This window comes from Vulpes lagopus, chromosome 7 (genome assembly GCF_018345385.1).
Source record: "Vulpes lagopus strain Blue_001 chromosome 7, ASM1834538v1, whole genome shotgun sequence".
NCBI classification, from domain to species: Eukaryota; Metazoa; Chordata; class Mammalia; order Carnivora; family Canidae; genus Vulpes; species Vulpes lagopus.
Window position 1 is genome coordinate 116,753,422 of NC_054830.1, and position 22,119 is coordinate 116,775,540.

At 43.7% G+C, this 22,119-nt stretch overlaps 1 pseudogene; it reads right to left on the bottom strand.

Annotated features, from left to right (window-relative positions):
- Nucleotides 1-19,546: 19,546 nt before the first annotated feature.
- LOC121494672 lies at nt 19,547-19,989 on the bottom strand (annotated as a pseudogene).
- Nucleotides 19,990-22,119: the final 2,130 nt, after the last annotated feature.

The following is a 22,119-nucleotide window of genomic DNA, read 5'->3' on the forward strand; positions in this document are numbered from 1 at the left end:
TTCTATATAATTATGTGGCTACTTGAAATTAAAAAAGCATTTCAGTATGTTAACATTAAGAGCCATCTCTTAAAAATGTACAAATACATTATTTTCTTATGGAAGCAAGGCATTGGGAAAACAAACAAACAAACTGAAAAGTACACATAGGCAGAAGAGAAAAAAAAACTGGCAGCCATGATTTAACCAACTGGAGACAAACACTGTTAACCCTTGTATGTTTGTCCTTAGTCTCTCTGTGCTCATTTAGCTATGGTGCACCCACTCTGTGCCAGGCACTGTACTAAGTGCTGGGTATTTAGGACAACAAGCAGACATACATAGTCTTTGCCCTCACTAGAGGAGGCCAAAGTCAATAAACAAGTAAACCAACAAATACAATGACCACACACTGAAATATTTGAAACAAAATGCCATTAAAAAAAAGAGGGTAAAATTCTGGAGTGAGAGAGGAATGAGGACTATCCTAATTTAGACAGGGAGGTCAGGAATGGCCTTGTTGAGAAGACATTCCAACAGAGATGAGAATGATTGAGTTCTCATGAGAATGAATGAGACCAGTGATATAAATCGCTGAGTGTCCAGACAAAGGTATAGTCAGGGCAGTGAGGGGGATCAGAACATGCCACCCCAAAAAAGCCTACTTTGGCATATTGAATATTTAGAGCTAAGTGCACTTGAGAAACAGCACATGCAAGAGGGGCTCTCTGACCTCTCACTTTGTGCCTAAAAGTAGAATCTAGATTTCCTGTAAGAAAGGTACCCTCCCCTACTGGGAAGAGGAGCTTTTTTTTTTATTTTTTATTTTTATTTATTTATTTATTTATTTATTTATTTATTTATTTTTATTTATTTATTTATTTATTTGAGAGAGAGAAAGAGAGAGCACAAGGAGGGTGAGCAGGAGGGAGAGGGAGAAGCAGACTCCTTACTGAGCAAGGAGCCCAATGTAGGGCTCTATCCTAGGTCCCTGGGATCATGACCTGAGCCGAAGGCAGAGCTCAATGAACTGAGCCTCTCAGGCACCCTGAGGAACACATTTTTATCACCACACACAGGGAGTTAACCTGAGATGAGTCTGCACAGAAATACCTTATGAAAAAACCCTTATTTGGTGTTTCCCCCATGTGTATACTAGGCACCTTGCCACACTTCACTGCTTTCAACCCCAAGCCACCTTTCCTTTGTCTTGTCAGATCTCTACAATTTATTACTCTTTGCTCAAGTGGTATACAAACCCTCGAGTCTAACTGCCTCTTCAGGATTTTCACTTCTGAGTAGGAAACTACCCACGCCTTGGAGAAATATTAACATCAAAAAAATGTATATGCTTCTTCTCCCGTCAGTTCAATTCCTAAGGCCCTAGCCACAGAACCTGAGAGGGTGGAGGAAGAGTTTCTCCTCCCCTCCAGCAGGAAGGAGGCTGGCACATTTGACAGACTTGCCAGGAGGAGGAGCAGGAGGCCGAGGTGGCTGGCTTAGAGTAAGACAGGGAACATGGACAAGACCTGTGGCCACATTTTCAGAGGGCATGGAAGAGAGCTAGGATTGTATTCCATGTATTTATTAATAATACATGTAATTTTAGAAACAAAAAATGGAATAATTCTGTGTACATGGTCATCGTCACTCGTTTTTCTTCGTTATCAATACCTAGATTTTGGGTGCATAGTCTCAGATGCACGAGTGTCCTTACCTGGGTAACCCTGCCTGTTCCTTGCTTTCCCATTGCCTTTGTGAGAGAAAGCTAAGCTCTCTCTCTCCTACTGACATAATATAAATTAGGAAAAGGAAAAACTGCCACTTCCTTGTATATACAACTATAAACAAGGTCCCAGGACTGATTAAAACCCACAAATGGGCCTTTTCCTTCCAGGAAAATTGGTTGTTGTTGCTTACCTGTCTCCTGCCCTCTCTGGAGCCCAGGCAGAGGAGACAAGTCAAATTTGTACACAGTGCTAATGTCATTAAATTGTAACACCTTAAAATTGTATTCTCTACTCAATTTCTTCCAAACCTCACAAAACTCGGTATTTAACCAGAGCTGTTCTCTGATTTCTCCAAGAAATTCTTAATGCTCCTCTGCCCTTCTGTGGGGCATTTGGAGAGATTGTGTTTTGTTTTGTTTTAATTTTTTTTTTTTATATTGGAGTTCAGTTTGCCAACGTAAAGCATAACACCCAGTGCTCATCTTGCCAAGTGCACCCCTCAGTGCCCATCACCCAGTCACCCCAACCCACCGCCCACCTCCCCTTCCACTACCCCTTGTTCATTTCTGAGAGTTAGGTGTCTCTCATGTTTTGTCACCCTCACTGATATTTTCACTCATTTTCTCTCCTTTCCCCTTTATTCCCTTTCACTAATTTTTATATTCCCCAAATGAATGAGACCATATAATGTTTGTCCTTTTCCAATTGACTTATTTCACTCAGCATAATACCCTCCAGGTCCATCCACGTTGAAGCAAATGGTGGGTATTTGTTGTTTCTAATGGCTGAGTAGAGATTGTTTTTAATTACTGTACTTTTTTTGGCCACCATTAGTATTTTCCCCTGATAGTCACTGAATGGCCACAGGTAGCATGACACATGCCAGTGGGGGGACATGAGTTGTTTCTGGTTGCCAACACAACAGATCACCCTATCTGGTCCTGACAGATCCACCTTAATAGGCTCAAGTGAAAAAGACAGTATCTTGAGAGACAAGTACAACAAGCAAACATGGTTTGCATATGTTTGGCGGTACATGATGACACACTTACTCAAGACAGGGGCCATCTTATGCTTGGGTGCTTTCCCAGAGTTTGCATGGACTCCAGAGAAGAGGAATTTCTTTTCCTTTTCAGGTTTGTACACTGAAAAACTTAGCTTGGTAAGAATGGTAAAAAAAAAAAACAACCTCCACAACCTCACACACCCAATCTGAGGGAAAAACCACCTTCATTCCCCCAGCCAGCTGGAATTCCCCACTCAATCCACTTTTTGGTAAAACTCAAATATAAGATGTGATGACTGGTTCCAGTTCTCATCCCATGTGCCTAGAACATTCCATGATTATTGTTTGTGTATGTGTGGGAGAGGAAAATTCAGACAGTCTGATATTTAGGAGATTTGAGACCATTATAGTTGGCAGTCATTTTCTAAATTATCATGAGGAAGAAAAAATCTAACACAAATAGGTTATTGCTGTTAATGGATTTTCTTCAAATGCAACCTAATTTGGTCCTCTGTCACCTGGAAAGGGAGGAAGACCAGCAAAATGAGTTTTTAAAAATTTTTTTATTTTTAAAGATTTTAAAAATTTATTCATGAGAGTCACAGAGAAGCAGAGACATGGGCAAAGGGAGAAGCAGGCCCCCACAGGGACCCCCATGCAGGACTCCATCCTCTCTCTCATAAATAAATTAATAAAATCTTTAAAAAAGAAAAGTCTATACAACTCATTCATTATTGCATATAGTCTTAGGATCATAGTGCTAAGTGGGTTTTGAAAGGCACTTGAGCAAAACGCTCTGCTCTTAAGCAAAGGCAGGTTGTTCCAACAAGATCAAAATCAAATATATTTCAAAATTTCTGGGGAAGGTTTGCATAACCTGAGGCTAAATGTAAATTCCTCGGCTTTTTTTTTTTTTTAAGGTTTTTATTATCTATTCAAAAGAGACACGGAGGCAGAGACATAGGCAGAAAGAGAAGCAGGCTCCCTGCAGAGAGCCTGATGTGAGACTTGATCCCAGGACCCTGAGATCATGCCCTAGGCAAGGAAGATGCTGAACCACTGAGCCAGCTAGGGGCCCCGGCTTTTGTTACATTTAACAAAAAATGCAAACTGAGTTAAAGAATCGTATTCATCTTGTCCATACAAAAGTCTGTGCTATGTTTGATGGTTAATGAGCTGTGATATAACATATAGCCTATGATAATGTTAGTTTGAGGAGTCTTTGGAATTAGTGTTTTGTTTTATTTTGTTTCCTACTAGTTGTAAGATTTTTCCAAGTATTATACTCTTGATTTAGGACAAGTTCATGCACGGAGTGGTAAAAAGAGACTGGGATTCTGAATTAGGATACCCAGTGCAGGTGATTTTCCCTGCAATTTAATCCCATGGGCAAGTTACTTAGCTTGGACTTTGCCTTCCTCATCTGTAAAATGGCAATACTAATCTGTGCATCAGTTTTTTTAACCAGTTTTTTTTTCTTAGCTTAAAGGCAGATTGTATATAAAAGGGCTTTGTGACCAGTTCCTATTGCTATTCTATAAAGAGGAGTGTTCATGTGATTTGTCTCTCATAAAGAGAAACTGCAGATTCGTTAATTCTGTTCAATTATGAGGTTGTCCTCTCCAACACAAATGATCCTTAAATAAGCTAAAAAATAAAAAAGGGGGAATCCCTGGGTGGCTCAGTGGTTTGGCGCCTGCCTTCAGCCCAGGGCGTGATCCTGGAGTCCCCAGGGTCGGTCTCCCAGTTTGGAGCCTGCTTCTCCATCTGCCTGTGTCTCTGCCTCTCTCTCTCTCTCTCATGAATAAATGAATAAAATCTTTAAAAAAGAAAAAAAAAGGGTGAAGTATGTGTGCCACATTCCTGGTAGGTGAGGCTCAGGCTCTCTTCCCATTATGCCATCAACACAGCAGCACTGAGTACTTGGTGATACTGTTACTGCATCATTGTGTTCATATCTCATTAAGTCCTCCCCACAAATCTGCAGAATTGTGAGTCATTATCCCCATTGTAGGTGATATGACTAATGCTTAGGAAGATAGGGAACTTTGCCAAACCTCACGATAAGTAAGCAGAAAAAAAATTTTAGTCTAAAGATTTGGGATCCAGAATCCATTCTCTCAACACTTGACAGCTTTGCCTTTGAGCTCACAAGTCAGTAGATTTAGTAATATTGTCTCCATTAGTGCATCTCTTCTCCCAGAACTCGTGGGAATATCAAGAATATCAAGGTACTATGGCTGGGGTAGGTCTGACCTAAAAGTGGAAAATTCTTGTTATTCTAATAGATGAACAACACAAATTTTTATGAACTTGATGTTTAAGAGGAGAACATTTTTCTTCTACTCTCTTATGTTCAGTAACTGTGGCATGTGAATTAAATTGACAAAGCAGATTAACAAGAAAAATATACAGATATTCTATCATATTACATATTACAATATATACAATTATATTGTAATTATACTGTGTTAATAATTTTACACGTATGAATGATTTTACAGAAAAGAAATGAAAACTCCAAAGAAGCAGTTAGACTAGAGGCTTGCATACCTAACTTAGGAGAAAAGGCAGTTGTGGGAAAATAAATGACTTTTTGGAAACATAAAGAGACCCATAGGAAATTAGATAGGGATGTGCTATTCTGTGAGAATGTCTATTTGGGTGTGATAATTTAGAAATCTTCTCAGGGAGGGTATTTATGACAAACTGAGTTCTATTGGGAAGTGCCGCTTTTAGGTAGAGCAGGGATTTTAGGGACTCCAATTCCTTCACCTCCAAATGGTTCTTATGTCCAAATGACATTTTAGGATGGCATTTTTTTTAAAGATTTTATTTATTCATGAAAGCCACAGAGGCAGAGACCTAGGCAGAGGGATAAGCAGACTCCAGGATCACGCCCTGAGCTAAAGGCGGACATTCAACTGCTGAGCCACCCAGGCATCCCTAGGATGGCATATTGTAATTTCTTTTAGTCTGTCTGGGAACTAAGTTCTCAAGTTATCCAAAGGATGTGATATTTTGAGTTACTATCACTTAGTGCAATCTATGAAGACAATCTTACTCCCTTTGCAGCTGGTAAGCAAATCCTTTGTAGTGAAGCCTTCATCTTTGTGGAGGCAGTGCATGGAGAAGTCCCCTCAGGGACAGAAGGAGGGTCTCCATGCTGGTCTCCATGCTGGCTGGCTGGAGAGGCTGCTCTCTGTGGTGCATGCTCATGGAAGTCCACATGGTGTGAACAAGGCAAGGACCTTGGCGAAAGGCAGACTCTCAGTGGTTAAAGGCAGCAAGAGGGAGAGCACTGTGATAGCCCAAGGCCGGACAGATGATAATGCTCTTCCTGGGCCTCTCACATCACAGGTAAATCTGGATATTGAGGAACTATATAGGCTCTTTTGAGGAAACTGAAGAAGACAATGGTGTCCAGGTCACCAGCACCCACAGACACAGAACTGGTGACACAAGTGCTACAAGTAAGAAATGGGGGCAGTAAACCTATCGAACAAAAAAATACATTCTTTTAGAGCAAAAACAAAAGAAAAACACAACAAATACATATAATGGTCAATTGTATGTGTCATTTTGAATGGGCTAAGAGCTGCCCAGATACCTGGTGTGTCTGTGATGGTGTCTTGGGAAAAGGTGAGCATTTGAATCAGTAGATTCAAGTAAAGATCACCCTCACCAGGGGATCCCTGGGTGGCTTAGCGGTTTAGCGTCTGCCTTTGGCCCAGGGTGTGATCCTGGAGTCCCAGGATCGAATCCCACATCCAGCTCCCTGCATGGAGCCTGCTTCTCCCTCTGCCTGTGTCTCTGCCTTTCTCTGTGTGTCACTCATGAATAAGTAAATTAAAAATCTTAAAAAAAAAAAAAAAAAGATCACCCTCACCAATGTGGGTGGACATCCAACTCTGGAGGGCCACGTAGAACAAAAAGGTGGAGAAGGAACAAATTTAGTCTCTTTTCGAGCTGTGGCAGCCATCTTCTCCTAGCCTTGGCCTTCAGAGCTCCAGATTTCCAGGCCTTTTAAATCAGACTGAAGCAGACCACAGGCTTTTCTGGTTTTCCAGCTTGCAGATGGCATATTGTGAGACTTCACAATCTCCATAATTGTGTGAGCCAATTCCTGTAATAAATGTCTACTTCTATATCTTTATATATCCTATTGTTTCTGTTTCTATGGAAAATTCTAATATACTATGCCATATAGGATGCCTTAATAAATTACAAAATGAACAATATCACCCAGAGTATGTTATCTGACCACACTTGTTAATAAAATTAGAAATCAGTATCAGAAGAACAACTTAAACATTTCATATGTTGGAAACCAAATAACAGTACTAAATAAATCTTAAATTTAAAAATAAGTCAAATATAGAGGAAAGATAAATACTGTATGATTTCACTCCTATGTGCAATTTAGGAAACATAACAGATAAAGAGGGGGGGAGGCAAACCATAAGAGATTCTCAATGATAGAGTACAAACCAAGGGTTGATGGAAGGCGGTGGGTGGGGGATGGGCTGGATGGCTGACAAGTATTAAGGAGGGCACTTGTGATGAGTATTGGGTATTGTATGTAAGTGACAAATCACTGAATTGTACTCCAGAAACCAGTATTACACTGTGTTATTAACTAGAATTTAAAAATCTGGAAGAAAAAAACCCTTAGAATATATTAAATAAAAATTAAAAAAAAACAATTTAGAATAATTGGAATCAAATGACATGAGAGATGAGGTAGCTGCAGATAAGGACTTTCATAGACTGCAGTCAGTATGACACATCTCCAAGATGCAAGAAAACCAAAATTGTTATGAATGTCTGCGCATGAGAATCGGCCTACTGCTAGAGAATTCTGAGGCCTTGCTTTCTGTATTTTACCACCAGTAATGTTGCAAAGTCTTTACTGGGTAAGTACACACCTAGCTACTGGGAATAGCCACACTTCTCTGGAAGGATATGTTGTTGGTCTATTATCACCTGGGTGACCAGAAGTCCTGGAACTCCTGGGCCAGTTCCAGTTCACACCTGCTGTCCTGGTGAAACCACCTTTCACTCTCAGAAGTTTCATGGTGTGAATGATGGCTGTGATCTGGAGATGTTGACATTTTTGTATTAATGCATTTGTAAAATCATTATTAGGGTTTTCTTTTGGTGATTGTCTTGTGTAATTGCTCCATTATTACCATTTTGACTGATTTGTTCCTCTCTTAATTCTTGGTTATCAAGCTTTTTTCTCCCCCATGAAAAAGTTGGAAAGGCTGAGGGTGGGCAGGCCTTGGAGGACTTTGTCCCCTCACATGGAGTATGGTCAAAAAAGCTTGAGTCCTATTTCTCTGAGGCCCCTCTGTTATGAGGCCTCAGAGAGGCCTATTTCTATGGATTCTCATTTCTGTTCAGAAGAGCACACATCTCAGGATTCCTAACACTTAAATTCCATCAAGAAATTGCTTTGATGCAGATGGAGCACATTTAAATTTACATTTCACCACCACCTTATTTGTATTTCCCGAGGAATAGAAAGTAGAACAAGTTGATGTGATTCACTAGGCCCTGAGAGCCTTCCCTTTTGGGGAATCAACAATGTGGTATTTCAAGGACCTCTGCCTTTGGGAACACAAACATTTCCTTACCTCTGGAGACGCTCTCAGCTCGTGATTTATTTTCGACATGCACTAGTGAGTTTACATCAGTGGTAATTTGTGGTTTGAAATGTGCTCCAATCTCCCTCAATGAACATTTTTATTCATGATCTGTACCGATGGTGATTTAGGTCTGTCTTGCCATTAATAAATCAAGAATAGGCATAACCAGTGTCTTATATAACCCTAAAGGCAAGTCCTAAGTCACATCTGCAGTGCCAAAAAGGAATGTGGGATGGCCTAAAGGAATTAAAGGACTGACCTGTACTGAATGCAATGTTGGCTGCTGCTTCCTACTTCTTAGAACCCATGGACTTAGATTTTTCTTGCACTGAATGCTCCTTTACATTCCTAAAGGACCTTGTGGTGTACAACCAGGGTCAATTTGGATTTAATATATTACTCTGGAGTAACTGGGTAGCACTAGAGTTCCACACCCAGTGCTGGACATTTTAATTCAGGAAATTTGGTAAAGATCTCAGGATTGTTCAACAAACATCTACTTCCCAAGGGTTCTGTTACAGGCATTCCTGGGACCACACTGTTTCAGTTGGGGGGAGGGTGCAGTGCTGTTAAAATCACTGAGTTAATCCCTGGGGAGGTTCATTGTTACTTTTTTAAAAAATATAATTTTTTTTTTTAAAGATTTCATTTATTTATTCATGAGAGAGACAGAGAGACGCAGAGAGAGAAGCAGGCTCCATGCAGGGAGCCCGATAATGGTACTCGATCCCGGGACCCCAGCATCATGCCCTGGGCCAAAGGCAGGAGCTAAACCTCTGGGCCACCCAGGTGTCAGTTCATTGTTACTTTGGAACAGCCAAATCAAGAAATTCCTCCTGGGAATGGGGCCTATGGTCTCAGCATCATCACATTCAGGAAGATGTATTGAAGCAGGCCCATGTTTTCTCCCGGACTGAAGTTAGGTGAGCAGGGTTCCTGTGTCAGCCTGAAAGGTATTTTCCTTCATACTTAGGAAAATGAGCAGCTAATGCTTCAAGGGTTTCAACCTGGGGCAGTATTTGTGTCCTAGCTGATTAAATTAGGGTCTCATCAGGGAATTACAGTGTCTAGCTATACTGTTTGAAGGTATGTTCATTACTGGTGTCAAGTACCAAATATAAGTAATAAATAATATCATCAAACATGAAATAAGGAAGTGTTTCTAAGATCCTAATACAGTCATGAAAATCCTATATCTGAGAGAAAGAACTAACTTCCACACTCATTCCTTTCCTCAAACTAGTACAGGCGTGAATGAAAAACATTCACAGGATAAGCTCTTTGAAAGGAAGCCAAACCATCTACCTCACGTCCTTTTGCTTTGTTCTGGTTGCTTGGCCTCCAGAAAATTATTTAACCTCACTGTCTGAGATCCTATTGGGGAAGTTGGAGGCAGAGGATGGAAGTGACGTATTTTGTCCTTTATAAACGTCATGGGTTGATTTATTAATATTTACCCACATGTCAGGAAGTCTTTCGTATGTAAAAAGCCTGATGGTACCTAAACAAAAGACTGTAAAAATATTGATTTAGATATAGAGACGCCTGTTTTTCCAGGAAGGTCTTGTTCCTGGTTCTCTGTGTACACCTCAGTAGCAGATGTGGGGTAACATGGGAATATTTACTTGGAACAGAACCAAACAGAAAGCTGGCAGCCTTTCACACAAACCTATTCAAGCCATTATGGGTATTTATCTCAGAGCTAATGCAGCTCCCTTAATGTCATCATCATATTGTAGTCCCAAGCCACTTTATAGTTTCAAGGGCTTTACAGGTGCCTTACTTCCTGTTCACCACCAGTTCCGCAGATGGTATTTAGAATTTCTTTTTTAAAGATTTTATTTATTTATTTATTCATGAGAGACACACGGAGGAGGCAGAGAAATAGGCAGAGGGAGAAGCAGGCTCCCTGCTTGGGACCTCAAGGCGGGACTTGATCCCAGGACCCCAGGACTTCGACCTGAGCCAAAGGCCAGTTGCTCAACCACTGAACCACCCAGGTGCCTCTGCTTAGAACTTTTAACCTTCACTTAGGTTCTCTGTAAAAATGGGAGACTAGTCCTTTTTTCTGGAGAGTGGGAGAGACTCTAGTTCTGATTGAACCAGTCAGTTCTTTCCTTCCCTGGCTAAGTCAGGGGAGTTTATGTTTCAAAGAATCCTCTTCTGGAACCTGACACGGCATTTGGATTCCCACCTAATTTAACATTCTGCCCCTTAAAAGGAGAAATGATTCAATGGCTTGAGTTGTTCCAAATGATCATCAAGTCCATCTCATTTTTAGAGACATGCTTTCATATCGTTTGTTCTTTGAAATGAATTCTTCCTGACATTGAAAGTACAAGGAAAAAACTCAGGGGCCTTGAGAGGGCACAAGCCCCTCAGAGAGTCCATAGAGTCCATGTTATTTTCTTCTGAAACTTCATTCAAAAGTCCATTGGTGCAGTAAGGTCAATACACTTAGAAGCCTTCAGGACAGACCTGCCTTTTTTTTTTTTTTTTTTTTAAAGATTTTATTTATTTATTCATGAGAGAGGCGGAGACATAGGCAGAGGGAGAAGCAGGCTCCCTCCAGGGAGCCCGATGCGGGACTCCATCCCAGGACCCCAAGATCATACCCTGAGCTGAAGGCAGATGCTCAACCGCTGAGCCACCCAGGTATTCCAGGACAGACTGGCCTTAAGCTGAATCTCCTGCTCTAGCATCACAGAGCAAAAAGGAAAGCACGAAAATCAAACACTACTCACTGGGCATACAAGAGTATGTAAAATGCAATTGAAAATCTGAGGGTTCTTCAAGAGTTAAACAGTTGAAAAGGCAGCAAGCAAAAGGATATGAATGCTGACCCAAAGCTTATCGACTTCTTTTTTTAGCAGAATTGCCTGTAGGATTTTGTTGATGAGCCCCTGGATGGAGACGACTTTACCAGGTCAGTGTTACATAGGGAGATGCAGGTAGAAACCACTTCATGTTTCATCGAGAGTTAATCCCTCTTCCTCCTAGTTATTTAGTTTTCTTCACTCTGGGGTGACTTCTGGATTTACACAGCATTTTATTCAGTGCGGCACACACTCGGCTTTGATTGTACAGTCAGTACTCTGCCTTCAATTTTCTTCTGTCAGTAAACTGCCTCTCTGGAACAACTGCCTGGCAAACAAATTGGGTCACGATATGGTTGTCTGTAAAGCTGACAGCACATCACAGCCTCCACGCAACGTTACACAGATCAACCGTGTCAGAGCCCCCGCGTTACCATGTGACTGTTGCTTTTCGCTTTTAGTTTAGCCAGAAATGGCTTAATTTCCCGCAGGCGAGTTTAACCCTTGAACGGAAATCCGCCACAGCCTTAAAAATTGGGGGATGTGTGGTGGAAGAAACGCAATTGCTCATTCACTGCTCTTCTCTCCTGAATAGTCAGCACAATTATTGAATGGCAAGCCATCTAGGGAATTTCTTTGCACCCCTTCCCCCTGCCGACAGCTGACTGGCTCTGACTTTCTAACTGAGCGTTCACTTAATAAATAGCATTTTAATGAGTCCAGTGCTGATGGGGAGGCAGACTGGATCCTGTAAGTACCTCACTTTTTTCTTGAAGGGTAGCTCTAAGGGCTAGAATCCTTGCTCTGTGTTCAATCTAAAATAACCCATTCAAATTTTGATCTTTAAAAACAGAGAATATTGGTTATCATTGAGTTTTGTTCTGGGCTCAACCACACAGACTTCCCTTCACCATGGGTGGCACAGCAGGGTGCCTAACCTGGCAGCAGCCTTAGATACAGCCTTACTCTACCCTGCAGGCCAGTAAAACTCTTAGCTTGGATCTCTTCCTGCACAGAGGGCAAAAAGATTTGCCTTCTTTGGAATAGATAGGTGTTCTCAATATTGACCTATTGAGTATTCCTTGCCCCTAATGTTTCTCCCTTATTCACCATCATGGTAATTCCACACCCTAGTGCTTCTGAATGAGGAGCTCACTTCACAGCAAAAGACTTTCAGCAAAGTCCTAGTGTTCCTTGAGTCCACTGGATTTAACCACATACTCCATGAGTCAGAAGCTGCTGGCTTGATAAGAAATGGCCTGGCCTTCCTGAAGGCCCTTGTTAGGCTCCCAGTTAGGAGAGACATCCTGAAAGCATGGGGTTTTTGTCTTACAGGATGTAGCAGATGCTATGCAGCAGAAATCCATGTATGTGTGTTTCCTCTAGCCTCCCAACCAAGGCTGGAGGTAAGAGTGGCTCCTTTCATTATTACAACTAAGAACTCACTTAAGGAATTCTTTTTTTAAAGATTTAGTTCATTTATTCATGAGAGATACACAGAGAGAGGCACAGATAAAGGCAGAGAGAGAAGCAGGCTCCTTGCAGGGAGCCTGATGTGGGACCCGATCCCTGGACCAGGATCATGCCCTTAGCCAAAGGCAGATGCCCAACTGTTGAGCCACCGAGGCATCCCCACTTATGAAATTCTTGCCTTTTTTATCTCTCCAATGTTGAGCTCTGCTGATTGGAGATTGTGGTTCCCAATGGACACCTGTTTCCATTAAATTTTTCATTGTTTCCGGGTGAACACTGCCAAATACCCACTTTGGTCTGCTGATACCATGGAACTAACGGGCAACCAACACACAACAACAAAAAAGGAAGAGAAAAAAGGGCTCTGAGAATTGCATTGAGATCCTTCTGGAATAGAGATTTGGATCACCTGATCACATAAAGAACAGTGAACAGCTGTGATTCTTTATGTGGGCAAAGATGAGATGGGTAGTGAAAGGTTATAAAAAAATATCTTTGTGATTAGTCATACAAATGAAGACTAGTAGTTATATTTGCTTTCTTGCTTTGCGAACATATCTGTATGGTCTTGGCACAAATGTGTGTATAGTTCAGTTTTCCTCTTTTCTCTCCTCCTTTAGTATTTCATTCAAGTTTTATTGGAGGCTAACTTGAGAATATGGTCATTAGGGAACAGGCTATTCTGATGGGGCTGTGCCCAAAGGTGAGGAATAATTAATAAAAACACTATTAATCACTTTGCATTACTTAAAAGGAACTCGTGATTGTTTAAAGGGAGCTTTGGATTCAGGAGCTTCCCGTCCTGGTGCACTTGCACACAGAAGTGCGTCCGTCCCCGCCAGTGAAGAGACCGGGAGACGGAGCCAGGCACCAGGGAGAGGGCGGAAGGCGGTGGCCGCAGTGCGCGCCCCGCGGTCCTGTCGGCCCTGTCGGCCCTGTCGGGGCGGGGATCGGGCGGCGCAGGTGCGCGACATCCTCGCCGCTTCGGGGGCACGGCCACGGCGCTCGCGACCCCCGGGCGGTGGGTAGGGCCGACGTGCCCCCGGCCCCAGCCCCTCGGCTCCGCCTGCGCCGCCGCCGGCCCACGCTGGTGGGGCACGGTCGGGGCCTGCACCGCCTTCCTGGGAGAAGCGACCCAAGAGGGCAGGTGGGGCCCGGGCAGGGGAGCGGGACCCCTCCGCGCGCCCACCCAGAGGAGGGCGGGGCCGCCTTTCCGGCCTGGTCCCCGAGGCTTGGAGGCGGGAGGCCCGGTCTCGCCCCACTGGGCGTCCCGCGGCTTGCAGGGAGGGCGGGGCCCCCTGCCCGGGAGGGGGCGCCGCGCCCCGCGCTCCGGGGGCCTGGGTGCGGGCGCGCACGACAGGGAGGGGGGCGGGGCCCCGGGCCGGCCCGCGGGGCGTCTGCGTGCTCGGCCCGGCGGGGCGGGGGGCGTCCGCCTTTGGCTGGGGTCCGCGCCTGGCGGGGAGTCTGCCCTCCCTCTCCCTGCTCTTGCTCCCTTTCTCTGTCCCTCTCAAATAAATACAAAAAAATCTTAGCGAAACAAAAACAAAAAAATCCTGTTTTTGTTCCTCCAGCCTCTCTGCAGGAGAGTGTGCTCCTAGGGGGCGCTAGCGAGAGCGCCGAGGCTGGAAGGAGGAAGCCCCTGCTCCTGAGACCTTGGCTGCTGCTTCTTTTTTTTTTTTTTGGTGTTCAATTTGCCAACATACAGCATAACACCCAGTGCTCATCCCGCCAAGTGCCCCCCTAGTGCCCGTCACCCAGTCACCCCCACCCCCCGCCCTCCTCCCCTTCCACCACCCCTAGTTCGTTTCCCGGAGTTAGGAGTCTTCATGTTCTGTCTCCCTTCTGATATTTCCCACTCATTTTCTCTCCTTTCCCCTTTATTCCCTTTCACTAATTTTTATATTCCCCAAATGCATGAGACCATATACTGTTTGTCCTTCTCCGATTGACTGACTTCACTCAGCATAATACCCTCCAGTTCCATCCACGTCGGAGCAAATGGGGGGTGTTTGTCGTTTCTAATGGCTGAGGAATATCTCACAGAGGAAGACATGGACATGGCCAACAAGCACATGAGAAAATGCTCTGCATCACTTGCCATCAGGGAAATACAAATCAAAACCACATGAGATCCCACCTCACATCAGTGAGAATGGGGAAAATTAACAAAGCAGGAAACCACAAACGTTGGAGAGGATGCGGAGAAAAGGGAACCCTCTTACACTGTTGGTGGGAATGTGAACTGGTGCGGCCACTCTGGAAAACTGTGTGGAGGTTCCTCAAAGAGTTAAAAATAGACCTGCCCTATGACCCAGCAATTGCACTGCTGGGGATTACCCCGAAGATTCAGATGCAATGAAACGCCGGGACACCTGCGCCCGATGTTTCTAGCAGCAATGTCCACAAGAGCCAAACTGTGGAAGGAGTCTCGGTGTCCATCCAAAGATGAACAGATAAAAAAGATGTGATATAGGGCAGCCCCCGTGGCGCAGCGGTTTAGCGCCGCCTGCAGCCCGAGGTGTGACCCTGGAGACCCGGGATCTAGTCCCATGTGGGGCTCCCCGCATGGAGCCTGCTTCTCCCTCTGCCTGTGTCTCTGCCTCTCTCTCTCTGAATAAATAAATAGATCTTAAAAAAAAAAAAAAAAAAGATGTGGTATATGAGACCTTGACTTCTCACCGTGCCAGGAGCACCTGGTTCTCACGCCCACACCCTGACGGTGCCGGGTGATTTCCGCAGCAGCCACGGGATCCACTTTGCACTTGCACTTGTGCCCCTCTGGGACAGGAGCGCCCCCCCGTGTGCCCCTTCCTCAGGAGGCTGGCTGCCATGGCTCCCTGGAGCCCCTCCTGGGCGTCCCAGCTTTACACTCAGCCACTCTTCTCTCGTTCCCCAAAGCCACAGTTGGCCACCCGCATGCTGTCTTCACGTTCTGTTACCAAGTTGACTGTTCTTCCAACCAGCCTCATAGCCCTCGGGGTAGGATGTTGTGCAGTGTGGGACGTTCATTTCTGTGCAAGATGGGGATTTGCAAAGAAGTGGAGGAGATGAGATTTGACTTCCCATCAGTGTCAAAAGTTGAGCAATAGCCGAAGTAAAACCAACGAATCACTAAGTATTATAAGGAAAAGTTTATTGTGCATCCACCAAAAAGGCCGTTTGGAAACCTGGAGCGCTCAGACCGAACCTGGAATGAGGCTCAGGTGTGTATTGTAAAGTTTCTAGAGTTCTATAGTGAGAAGGCCGAGCGGGTTTATTCTCCACAGTGATTGGTTGTAATAGTAGAGTTTTCATAAGTGAGAGGGGAATTGGTCAGTGGTCAACCTCTTCCCAACCTTGGGAAACAGTTCAAGTTTTGCTTATGATTTTTCAGAGGCATATCCAAGAAATGACCCAGGTGAAGTCAGTCTTGCAAAATAAGCTCAGTTAAACATTGCTTGCATGACTAAACTGGTTTTGTTGACTCGGAATTTTCAGGGCTGGTCTCCATTTGTTTTTTTATTTTAACACTTGAAACAACCAAATAATGCTGACAAATCCTATGAACAATGGTTTTAAGACTCTGGAAATCAGGTAATGAAGAACAGTCATGCCTGAGAGAAGGGAGAGAATGCAGGTGAGTCCTACAATTGCTCCGGCTGACTGCCTGGAGAGAGTTTTCAGGCTGTGGTGGCGGGAGGGGAACCTAGGCAGAAATGAGCTGCCGAAATGGATCTGGGAGTCAGCCCAGGGAGCTAGAGTTCGCAGAGTGGAGCCCTGGTGGGAAGAGAATCTGACTCTCTTTTTAAAGATTTTATTTATTCATGAGAGATACAGAGAAAGAGGCAGAGACACAGGCAGAGGGAGAAGCAGGCTTTCTCTGGGAAGCCCAGTGTGAGACTCGATCCCAGGACCCTGAGATCACACCCTGAACCAGAGGCAGACGCTCAACCACTGAGCCACCCAGGTGCTCCAAGAGAATCTTTCTTTAAAAGACATTAAGAGAAAAAAAAGAGAAACCACAGTCTGGAAGAAAGTATTTGTAAATCATGTATCCCATAAAGGACTTGAATCCAAAATATGTAATGATACTTCAAAACTCAATAAGAAATGGTTCTGTAAAAACAGACAAAGGTTTTGAACAGACTCTTCACCAAGAAAGATACACAGATGGTGTCAAATAACACATGAAAAGATGTACATCTGTTGTCATTAGGAGAATGCATATCAGATCTGCAATGAGGTGCCACAGTACACTGATATTAGAAAGTCTGCCGTTTTATTTATTTATTTATAAATATATTTTATTTATTTATTTTTAAAGATTTTATTTATTTATTCATGAGAGACAGAGAGAGAGGGGCTGAGACAGGGACAGAGGGAGAAACAGGCTCCATGCAGGGAGCCTGATGTGGGACTTGATCCAGGGTCTCCAGGATCATGCCCTGGGCTAAAGGTGGCATTAAACCGCTGAGCCACCCGGGCTGCCCTAAGTCTGCAGTTTTATTTTTTTATTTTTTTTTTAAATTTTTTTTTAATTTTTATTTATTTATGATAGTCACAGAGAGAGAGAGAGAGAGAGGCAGAGGGAGAGGGAGAAGCAGGCTCCATTCACCGGGAGCCCGATGTGGGATTCGATCCCGGTTCTCCAGGATCGCGCCCTGGGCCAAAGGCAGGCACCAAACCGCTGCGCCACCCAGGGATCCCTAAGTCTGCAGTTTTAAAGACAGATTATGTCAAGTGTTGGTGAGGATGTAGAGGAATTGGCCCTTTCATACGCTGCTGGTGGGAATGTCAAATAGAATGCTTTGGGGAAAGTTTGGCAGTTTCTTCACAAATGAAGCCTATACCTTCTGTATGACCCAGCCATTCCACTGCCAGGTACTTACCCAAGAGAAAGAAAGTATTTGTCTATACAGAGGCTGGTACAGGAATATTCACAGCAGTTTTGTTGGTAATAAACAAAAACTAGAAACAACCCAAATAGTCCATCCACAGGCTGGTAAATAAACAATAGGTGGTGCATACATAATACCGATATTATTCAGCAATAAAAGAATGGATTATTGGGCAGCCCGGGTGGCTCAGCGGTTTAGGGCCGCCTTCAGCCCAGGACCTGATCCTGAAGTACCGGGATCGAGTCCCACGTCGGGCTCCCTGCATGGAGCCTGCTTCTCCCTCTGCCTGTGTCTCTGCCTCCCTCCCTCTCTCTCTCTCTCTGTGTCTCATGAATAAATAATAAAAATCTTTTTTAAAAAAATGGATTATTGAAACACGCAAAAAGTTGATAAATGTTAAAATATTCTGAATGAAAGAATACAGACAAAAGAGTACATACAGTATGGTTCACTTATAAAATTCTAGAAAATACAAACATACACTGAGACAGAAAGCCATCTGTGGGTACTTGGGGATGGGTGTTGTAGAGAGGGCACAACAGAGGGATTGCAGAGGAATTACTTTTAAGGGTGATGGATATGTCTATTATCTTTATTGTTGTGATGGTTTTACAAGTATATACTTATGTCAAAACTTAAATTCTACACTTCAAACATGCATAGTTTACTGTATGTAAATTATACCTCAATCAAGGTATTAAAAATTAGAAATAAATTGGAGTGTTGTGACAGTGATTCTAGTTAGATAAAACTGCACCCACATTCCTTGTGGCAGCAAACAAACCTGTTTATTTCCTGCTTCTACTGCCTTGGACTACACTCTGACTAGGGTAGCTCACCCTGAGGGCAAGGGTCTCTCCAGCTCTAGGTCCTGGGAAAGAATTTTGTTACTTCCTCCTGTGGCCCATGTATGTGCAGACAACAAGGAATAGAGTCCACACTCATAATCTGTAAATGGAAAAATTGCAAAGGAGTATTGGGATCACTGCCTGGCCAGGGCACAAGAGTGAGGGAGGGCAAAAGCCTACATAGCTTACTTAGGTCCAGGGATTAATGGTCTTCTATCATCCCATTATCATATGGGGAGGGAAAATGAAAACAAAGATGGTTGAATGTATGTACCTCTTATGCTACAAGCTTAAGGACAATTAGAAACAGAATGGGGAAAATGCATAATTGTAGCTTTCTGGAGACAAGCAGGCATACTAACATGTCACCAGATCAGTGCAGGGGCAGAAGGACAGAGGGATAACCATGCTTCCCTGGATGACATACTGTCACTTTGTGTCTCAGAAGGCTTTTTATTTTTATTTTTTATTTTTTAAAGATGTTATTTATTCATTCATGAGAGATGCACAGAGAGAGACAGAGACATAGGCAGAGGGAGAAGCAGGCTCCCTGCAAGGAGCCCAATGCGGGACTTGATCCCAGATCCTGGGATCATGCCCTGAGCCAAAGGCAGACTCACGACTGCTGAGCCACCCAGGTGACCCTCAGAAGCTTTTTTTTTTTTTTTTTTAAAGATTTTGTTTATTTATTCATGAGAGGCCCAGAAAGAGGCAGAGACCCAGGCAGAGGGAGGATAAGCAGGCCCCATGCAAGCAGCCCGATGCGGGACTCAATCCTGGGAATCTGGGATCAGACCCTGAGCCAAAGGCAGATGCCAACTGCTGAGCCACCAGCTTCCCTAGAAGGCTTTTTATAATCAATTCCAGAAAGAACAGTGAAAATGACTTTCTGGAGGAATTTTTATTTTATTTTTTTGGAGGAATTTTTTTAAAACAATTGACAGTTTTATTTTCACATTTCACAATACACATGAAAACTGCCTCTTTTTTTTTTTGTTGTTCCCTACTCCCCTGCAAAAACTATTTTCTCTTTTTGATAGGAAGGGGGAGCAAGCATTCCTTGTCATGCTGTTAGAAAACACCCAGGGTCACAGCACCATGACCTCCTGGTTCTACAAGTAGAATAAGTAAATGTAAAATGAATATAAAGAGGTTCCTGTCTCTCCCTATCTGTCTGGTCGAGTCATTCCTGGCCAAGTGGGCACCATCATGGGATGGGCAGGAAGTCTCATCACTGGGGGCCCAGGCATCACTGGCATGTGGCCTCCCACAGGTGGCCTCATTCCAGGAGCAGGTTCCACTGGGATTATCCTAGGAGGAGGAGGAGAAGGAGGGCCCATCATATGGGGCGCTGGCATCATAACAGGGTGAGGAGGACTCGGGAGACTTGGGGGAGATGGGATCATTGCCCCTGCAGGTGGAGGAGCAGAGAATGAAGTAGGAGGTATCTTGTTGAAATGCAGCAGTGGTTTTGTTGATGAGGCTCTGAGCCTGCTCTTCCATCCGTTTCTGATAGTAGTCTTTTCACATTCTCTTTGTGTGTCTTTCTCATAGATGGAGAGTCATGGGTGAGGTATGTGTCACAGTAGTCACGATAAAACTTAGGCATGTTGCTTTGCAGGCCATTGGCCACTCCCTTTTGGAGGAATTTTAAAAGATTGAAGAAGAATGTGCTCCGTGGTTCACCAAGACCCATTGAGATTGTGGTTTTGTTTATGGCAAGCAAGGGCCATCTTCCCCTCCAATTTTTATTACCACATACTTGGATTACTGATATAGTAGACTGTGTGTGTGTGTGTGTGTGTGTGTGTGTAAAGATAGACTATAAAGTGGTTGGAAACAAATAAGAGAAACTACAAGAATTAGTGACAACAGTTAGGTCTCTGTTTTTATCAAGTTAGGAAAAGCCTTAATATTTAAAAAATTATCTTCTTTAATTATCAAATATTAGCAATATTTTTAAAAATTGTTTTGTAATTGACAATTTCAACACCTTAACAAAAACAAGCATTTTCATTACTTTGTATTACCTTCCAAGGATTTGTCCATATGGCTGAATATATTTAGCTAGATGTTGTCATGTAATTTTGCACTCAGATTTTTTTCACTAAATGTTTTGACATCAAACATCTCTTTGCTGCTTTTTAAAATGTTCTTGGAAAAAAGTGTTCTTGGAGGGGGAAAAAAATACCCTTTGATGAAATGCATTTCCCTGGAAGGTAGAATTAGACCTACCAGGGAGATTAAAAGCAGACATAGCAAATTATGCTGCGCTCATCACGAGTGTAGCTGCCACCTGTCACCATACAATGGCTTTATAATACCACTGACTTTATTCCCTGTGCTTGGACTTTTTGTCCCTAAACTGAAATCAGAAGTCAGACACTTAATTGACCCAGTTGCCCAGGAGCCCCTCTTTGACATCTAATTATTCTACATTATAGTGTGGATGCCCTTGAGTTCAACTCGTTTGGAACTTCTCGTGCTTCCTGAACTTGGATGTTTGCATACTTCCCTTGGTTAGGGAAGTTTTTAGCTATTGTTTTTTCAAGAAGCTTTCTTCCCCACTTTTCTTTCTCTCTTCCTTGTGGAATCCCTATAATGCAGATACTTTTTTTCCACGATATTCAAGATATGGCTGTTATTCAAGATATCCCATCACCTTTCCTCATTAAAAAAAAAAGTCTTTTTTTCCTTTTGCTCTTCATCTTGGGTCCTTTCCATTACCCTGTCTTCCATTTGCTGATCTGTTCTTCTGTATCCTCTAATCTACTGTTGGTTACACTCTAGTGTACTTTTCCTTTCACTTGTATTCTTCAATTCTGACTGGTTCTTTGCTGTACTTTGTTTCAGTTTCCACTTGAGTTCACCCACTCTTTCTCTAGTCTGGGGAGGATCTTTATAACCATTATCTTGAACTCTTTATCACGTAGATTGGTTATCTGTGTTTCATTTAGTTGTTTTTTTTTTTTTCATGAGGTTTTGTTTTGTTTCATTTGGAGCACATTCCTCTTTGTCCTCATTTTGTTTGAATTTCTTTGTTTCTATGAATTAGGTTGAACAACTACTTCTCCTACACTTGAGGGAATGACCCTATGTATGGTCATCCCCTGTGGAGACTGACTGGTCTGGACTGGGACTCCTGGTGGGATGGCTAGAGCTGAAGTGCTCATGGGCTGGGGCAGTCCAAGGGCTCTCCATGCAGAGGGCACCTATGCGGGACAGCTTAAGCTAAAGTGGGTACAAACTGGGAGGTCCTGGGGCTCTCTGCTTAGAGGGCACCCTGGAAGGCACCTGAAGCTGAGTGGGTGTGGGCTGAGTCAGATCCAGGCTCTGTGCTTACGGCATCCTGGGAGGCCAGCTGAAGTTGAGCTGGGTAAAAGCCAGGGTATTCTAGGGTGCCCCAGGCCCCCTGGGAGTGGTCTGGAGCCAAAGTAGTGTGGGGCTGGAGTCTTCTGGGTGCTTTGCACCTGTGTCACCTTGGTGAAAAGGTTGGAGATGCAGTGCACACTGACCAGAGGTGTCCTGTCTGATACCATCCTGGGGCTGGTGTGCATTAGGAGCCAGGGGCTCAGTGAGGCTGCAGGCTGATGAGGGTGCCCATCCTCCACTCCTGTTCATGTTATCAGGATAGAGAGAGAACATAAACTGTTGTGCTCACCAGTCCCTTTGGCCCACAGAGAGTTCTAGACCCTCCCCTGCCGTTTGGTAGGGCTCTAGAGCCGGATTTTTTTTTTTT